Raw genomic sequence first — 7,830 nt, 5'->3', positions numbered from 1 at the left:
GAGTGGGCGCCACCCCCACCAGGCTGGGCCTTCCTTGTTGGAGGCAGGGATTGGCAGCTCGGCTCATGCACGCTCATGCACCCTGCCCCACTCTGCCTGTCTCTGCCCTCATCCCCTGGCCTCCCCTGTGATGGTGGAAGGCACAGGTCCCATCCTTCTAGGGGGTGCCAGCCTTAGAGGCCCCCCATCCTCTGATTTTGTCTAGTGCCTTGATCTCCCTCCAGCAGCAGCCTTGGGAGACATCTCCCTCTCTCCTGCGGATGCTGGACCTGTCTCCCTAGCCTGATGCTTTGCAAGCCCTTTCCCTCCATTTATGCTCCTCCTAAGTAAAACTCCCTAAATCCTAGAGCTGCCATCTGTTTTCCCTCCCCTCTTGACACCTGGCTGCCCTCCCTCAGACCTGCGGCCTCCAGGCTCCCTCTTATCTAAATCCCGAGCCCTCCTGTCTCTCTCTGGGAGATAAGGTGTTCTCACCAAATTACTATAATGACCTGTTAGACAGAGCCCACGGCCTGACACACATTGTAACTCTGGACACATAGTAGGCACTTAAATACTGCAGAGTCAAAGGACTGAGCTGCCCGTCTGCTCCTCCTGTTTGGAGGTGTGGTCTAAAGGCAGAAAGGCTCAGGGAAGGCGGGATGTATTTGCTTTAGCAGCCTGGTTTTCTTCCCAGGAAACAAACACCATCAATTTCTCACAATGGCACAGTGCAACAGCAAGAGCAGCAAGAATACTTAACCTGCAGGAGAACAGAAAATGTGCCAACACTGGGGTCATTGCCTTACATGCCCATCTCTGAGGAGGGCTCTGTTTTCCTCCCTGTTTCAAAGACGAGGTTCAGTGCTGTTAAAACACCTGTCCCCATAGGGGGGCATGGTAGAATCAGTACTTGAACTGGTTCTGTGCTGCCAACGTCCATGGGCAGCCTGAGCACCCACATTCAGACCAATCCCTGCCTCCAGCGAGGGAGGCTTGGCCTCTTGGAGGTGGCTTGCACTCACCACCCATATCTCCTCTACCGTTTTTATTTTACTCACAAACTCGTCCTCTTACACATGGGAAAAGTGAAGCTTGCTCAGACAGAAGAGCTTGCCCAAGGCCTCTGGATAAGTGGATAGGTGGATCCAACCCCAGGTCAGACCCAGGCTGCTGCTCCCAGGGTCCATCCATATCACCCTCCTGGCTAATGTGAGCCCAGGAGCTGGGTTGGCCTGCAAAGCTCTGGACTCATAGTGTGGTCAAGACAGAGTCACTGACATCAAGACTGTCCCAGCTGGTATAGGAGGATGCCTAGAACAAGACAGACAGCCCTGTCTGAATTCAGGGTGGGCCTAGGACCAGTTAGGATGTGGGGAGAATGTTGGTAGAAACAGATGGGGGCGGTGAAGCTGAAAGCTGGAGCTCTATCCAATGTCTCCAGCTCCTGGGCCTCTCCTAGATCAGAAAGAGAACAGGGCTTATTGACTTTCTGTTCTAAGTGTTTTGATGTCTTTCTTGGCAGAGAAGTTCAACCCCCAGGTTAGTCCAGGGATCCATTGCTATGTTGACTTCAGCTACATTCATTTAGTCATTCATTTACCAACAAGCTTTTATTGAGCTCCAGCTCTGTGCTGGGCATTGTGGTCTTGGGAGTGCTCTGGCTGTCAATGGTCACATCAAACCAGGGCTCAATGATGGCAACCCTAACATCCAGCTCACTAGTATCAGCTTTTTCCTGTTAGACCCAGGCTGAGGCACTTCACCCTCTGAGCCTCAGTTTCCTCCTCTGTAAAATGGGATGGTCACCAGTGCTTAATAGTACATTTGGGAGGATTAAAGGGGATGATGCCCAAAGCTCTCTGTTCAGTGCCTGGTACATGGTAGGCCTCCTTCACCACCTCTGCAAATGGTAGTGTCATGTGGACTGGGGCCCCCAGGCTCTGGTATCCAGGCAGCAGGGAAGGAAGCTGTCTTTATCTGAACCCCTAAATTACAACACAGGAGTTCAGACAAAAGGTTTATAATTGATTTGTGAATTTTGTTTCTAAGGGAAATCATCCACTAATACTAAAAAGAATACAATCATATTTTATTATTAACACGATGACTCCCTTTATCCAAAATAATAAAATCAACCCCCCAAATCATGGCTTCTCTAAGAAGTAGACTGGGGCAAGGATGTGAATAAACTCACAGTTGTATTGCAGAGGCAGAAGAAAATTAATGTAGACATGGACTATGCAGTTCAAAGTCGTGTTTAAGGGTCAGCTGTGGACACCTACGAGAAATGAGTACACGTGTTAGCCAGAAGAGACTAGAGTTGAAAGTTCATGCCCCAACACTTAGATTGTTCCCCAAAGTGGAAACAATCTAAATGTCCATCAGCAAAGAATGGATCAATTGTGGTTTATTCACACGATGGAATGCTGTGCAGCATCAGAAATGAACAAACTAGCTTGGCGCCCGTAGTTCAGTGGTTAGGAAGCTGGCCACATACACCCAGGCTGGCAGGTTCGAACCCAGCCCAGGCCTGCAAAACAAAAATGACAACCACAACAACAACAAAAATACCTGGGCATTGTGGTGGGTGTCTGTAGTCCCAGCTACTTGGGCGGTTGAGGCAAGAGAATCGCTTAAGCCCAAGAGTTTAAGGTTGCTGTGAGCTGTGATGCCACAGCACTCTACCGAGGGCAACATTAAAGACTCTGTCTCCAAAAAAAAGAGAACAAACTGCTTATAACATGCAGCCTAGTGCCGAAATCTCACTCCTCAATCCTTAGGTTGAGCAAAAAAAGCCAGACACCAAAGGAGATCCACCGAGTGACTGTGTTTATGTAGGGGTGTCCAAACTGCGGCCCGCAGGCTGCCTGCTGATTTTGTGAGGACATTTTTTCCCTATCTATGGTGTCAGATATCATGAAAAGTCTACACAGACCTTTCTTTAGCCAATTCGCTTTCGCTGGCATTTGTGTATTTAATATGTCGCCCATGACCATGCTTATTCTTCTAATGCAGAAAAGTAAGAAGGTTGGACACCCTTACTGTAGAGGCACTTAAAAAATAGGCAAAAGTAATGGTGATTAGTGGTGATTAGTCAGTATAGTGATTGCCTGTGATGAGGGAAGGATATTGACGAGGAAAGATCATGAGGAACTTTCTAGGTGGTAGGCATGCAGGTATATAATTTGAAAAATTCGTCGAGCTGTACTCTTAAGATCTGTGCACTTTACTTACCATGTATCAGTTGTACCTGGATGAAGAATAAAAATTCCAAATAATATCCCTCCCCACTTTCTAAGTTTTACTTTGGAGGAGTAACTGCACCTCACTGAGCCTCAGTTCCCGTCATTTCCAAAAGGGGGTGAGAAATCCCTGCATCATGGGGATTGAGAGGATGTAATGAGATAATTACAATCTGTGCAGGGCCCTGGCTCATGGTGGGTGCTTGGCAGTGGGGGCCTTTGTGGACGTTGTCCAGCGTGGCCCAGACTGGGCCTTGAGCGATTGACAGCTGTGAGCGAAGGGGGGCCTGGCATCTGCCCGGGGATGTGGCTGGTGCGCCTAGCTGACGCTCCTCTTGTCTCGGTAACAGTCTCCAGCTTATCTTTCAAAGGCTATCTCCACACCCGCTTCCACACCCCCACAATCAGCCTGCAAAGTGGGGGTGCGGAAGGCTTATGATGTTTAACTTCTCAACATGTCACCAAAGCTTGGTGCGAAAGACCTCCAACCACATAGCGATCGGCTCTGCTCTGATCGAAATCCAATAACAACTGAGCACCTGCTTGGACCAGGCACTGTGCCAGGGGTGGGGGACTTCGCCGACACCTGCCTTTATGGACCTTAGAGCCTGGCGGCAGATCAGACAGTCATCAAAGAACGAACTTCACAGATGTGGGACAACTGTGTCTTTGACAACTGCTCTAAAGGAGGTTGTAAGGGGAGACTGGCCTAGAAAGGGAGGCCGGGGAAGGCTTCCTGGAGGTGGTGACATATCACTACAGCCTGAAAGATGAGTGGGAGCTGACCTGGCTCAAAGCAAAGGGAGCATGCACCAAGTTGGGGGAGGCGCTTTGAGCAAAGATCCAGCAGAGTGCTACTGCTGGTTGGAAGGACCTGGGGTGGCTGGAGCTGGGCGGTGGAGAAGGAAGAGGGCAGGATGAGGACAGAGAGGCCTGTGGGCTCCTATTCAAGCCCCACCCGTATGTCTTCATACTTGGAGAAATAGGAAGCCATTCAATGTTTTCTGCAAGGGAGAGATGAGATCGTGAAATTGGCCTTTTGCAAAGAATAACAAAACCTCCACCATCGACCACCTACTGTGGATCACATACAGTGCTAGGCTTTCCAGGCACAATTCTAGATCCTGACCACCAACTGCAAGGGAGGTCTCCCCTCTACCTGCAAGGTGGAGAAGCCAGGTCATGAAGGTGTGAAGTGATTTCTTCTTGACCTTCACACGAACGAGTGGAAGAGCTGGGATTCAGACTCTACTCTGTCCGAGGCCATGTCCATACAACTTCCCACTGCACCCTGTTAACCTACAACAGCCTTGGGGTGTCAGTCTCTTAGCTTAACCCTGCTTTCCTCATTCATGGAAAGGTTCAGGACCAGCCCTGCCTCCCTCCTAGGGGGTCTTTCAAAGCTAGATAAATAAAGGAAGTGACAGGTGGTCAGAGCAGGCAGGTCTCTCAGTCCAAGCCTCTTATTTTATAGAGGGGGAAACTGAGGCCCAGAGAGGGGGATTGGATGGCCCCAGATCACACAGCCAGTTAGAGGCAGAGCTGAGATTGAAACTCAGGGTTCTGTAGCAGAGGCATCACCCCAGGAACCCCAGCGGATGGGGAGAACTGCCTTCTGCTCAGTCACTGGGCTGGGTGCCAGCGTGAGGCATGTCTGTCCATCATGGTGAGCAGAGCTGTAGGCCACAGACAGCCCAGGCCAAGTTCATTGTATTAGTAATGGCTAGAGTTTATTAAGCACTTTCTATGTGCCAAAACACTATGCTAAGTGCTTCTACTGAATTGTATTATTTAATCCTTTATATTACTCCCAGGTGGGGATGTGGATTGCCTAAGGTCAGATTTGAATCAAGATTTGTTGAGTCTAGACGGACTAGACCGTTCCAGGTCATCCTGTCATCCTGGTAGGACAAATGTAGCTGGGCTTGAGATCCTCCAAATCCCAGCTGCCAATGTCTTTGCACAGCCACGGGGAGGCAGGTACCCTGATGACTCACCCACTCCTGGGGAGCAAAGCAAACACCTCGGGTTGGCATGTGGCCTGTGAGCTGGCATTGCCAGACCCCCAGTCATCAGGGAGCTCTTCAAGCAGGGGCAGCTTGCAGGAGAGCAGGCATGCAAGCCGTCAGGATGGTGCAGCCATAAGAGAACTCAGGTGTGACCTGTCTCGTCACGTGGAATGAACTCATTCCCTTCCTTTTGTCGGTAGCCTGAGCTCTAGAACCTGTTGTGCTGTGGAGCTAAGCAAATCTGCTAGAACAGTGGTTCTCAACCTTCCTGATGCCGCGGCCCTTTAATACAGATGATGTCATCATGCCGGGTACTCGTATGTGGGCGTATCTGCATGTCGGCAGACCCACCTGGAGACGGACAGAGGAGCGGTGTCTCTGTTCCTAAGACCATCGGAAATAGGTGTTTTCTGACTCCCGAAGGGGTCGTGACCCACAGGTTGAGAACGGCTGTGCTAGAAGAAAAGGACAATGAGGTTGGGTGATGCCACTCTGCCACTGTGAGCTGTACAACTTTGGGCAAATCACTTCACTTCTCTGTTATTATCTTCATTCAGCAAGTGAAGATAATAACACCCGCCTAGGAGATTTGTGTGAAGCCACACACACACACACAAAATATGTAAAGGCCTGGCAGAATAGCATCGTGGCTGAGAACCAGTATTACTCTAGACCAGTGTTTTTCTTTTTGTTTTTCTTTTTTTTTTTTTTTTGAGACAGAGCCTCAAGCTGTCCCACTGGGTAGAGTGCCGTGGCATTACAGCTCACAGCAACCTCCAACTCCTGGGCTCAAGCGAGTCTCCTGCCTCCGCCTCCCAAGTAGCTGGGACCACAGGCGCCCACCACAACGCCCGGCTATTTTTTGGTTGCAACCGTCGTTGTTTGGCGGGTCCGGGCTGGGGATTCGAACCCGCCACCTTAGGTGTACGTGGCTGGCGCCTTAGCCGGTTGAGCTATAGGCGCCGAGCCTAGACCAGTGTTTTTCAACCTTTCTTTTTTTTATTTCATGGCACACTTGAACCTGGAGTTAAACTTCCACGGCACACTTAAATGATGTTGATCAAAAAATGAGTTAAAAAAAAAAAAAGAATATCCTTACTGTGCTTTTTGAACTTCTTTGGAAAATAATTTAATTAATGATCTTTAAACATTTTTGAGGCACAGCTAAGATCCTCTCATGGCACACCAGTGTGGTGTGGTGCACCAGTTGAAAATCACTGCTCTAAAGCTAAAGGTCCCAGTTCAAATCCTGACTCCACTACTTGTGAGCCACTTAAGCAAGTTATTTAATGTTCTCCAGGTTCAGTTTCCCCATCTACACAATGGGGTGAGTAATATTAACTATTTCACTGGGTTATGTGAACATTCAGACTGTTTCCATATGTGAAGCTCTTAATGCCTGCCACAAAGTAAGCATTCAGGAAGCTGTGACTCTTGTTCATGTTTCTCTTCATCGTCCCTTCTCAACTTGTTTCCTTTCTCACCTTGGCTGCTGGGAAGCTCAGAAAAAAACATTGCTTCCTACTTAGGCTCATGGCAGACTTCTCTTTCCCTTAACTTGAGTGGATTTTTGGCTGCTTTTTTTTTTTAATGTAAGTTTGATTCAAATATCCTGCTACATCCCTTCAATTCTTTCTAGAAATAGCAAAATATATAGTATTTTATGAAAACCAACAGGGTGGACTACACACGTTATGGGATCTTACCATCAGGGCCTGTCTCACCCATTCCTTTGTACTCCGTGGCTTTGCTGGTTACCAGGATGTTGGTGCCATGGAAAAAAGAGGAACAGAAGGCAGGGACTGGGATATGCATTTCTTCTGGAAACCTCTACCTCCGCCCCCACCCCACTGCCTCTCCCAGCTCTGAGCACATCATGAACATCCAGCAGAAACCTGAAGTGAATTGGGGTTCAGACAAGGTGTTTGATTCTGTGGGTGATGACAGAAGCTGCTTCATGATGTGTGGTGCCACAGAATCTCATATGACATCACCTCCCACAGAGGGAAGTGGTCCTTCCTCGCTTCTCTTTGAAGAAAGGAAAAGAAAAGAAGGCCCAGGACAGAGAAGGAGAGAAGGCTACCTCCTCTCTGTCTATAGCATTGGTTCTCAACCTGTGGCTCACAACCCCTTTGGACTAGTTAAAGGGTTATTAAAGGGTTGCGGCATTAGGAAGGTTGAGAACCACTGGTCTACAGAGTGGCTGAGGTCCACTGAGCCATTGCTTCATTCATTCATTCATTAAGCTGGACCTTCATTGGGTTTTAGACCCTATGTGAGTTGAGTCAGCTGGTCCCTGTCCCCATGAACCACCCAAAAAGACTATATATAGACCAGAGGATGGGTATAAGGAGAGAATGCATTCAGAAGTGCTGCAGTTACGATAGTCAAGGCACGTGGTTTGACAGATGAGTTTCTTTCCAAATTCGGAATTAATTTATACCAGCAACTATCACCTACCAAGTGCTAACTATGTGCCTAGAGCTGTGCAAATCACCTAATCTGCATCAGGTCATTGGTCACCCCACAACACTCGGAGGTGGGTAGTTTTATCCTTCTTTGGAAGATGACAAAATGGACCAGAGCAGGGATGTGAC

This window comes from Otolemur garnettii, unplaced genomic scaffold (assembly GCF_000181295.1).
Source record: "Otolemur garnettii isolate 467f Iridium unplaced genomic scaffold, OtoGar3 scaffold00009, whole genome shotgun sequence".
Lineage (NCBI taxonomy): Eukaryota > Metazoa > Chordata > Mammalia > Primates > Galagidae > Otolemur > Otolemur garnettii.
The sequence above is the reverse complement of the archived record's forward strand: the minus strand, read 5'-3'. Positions refer to the sequence as shown.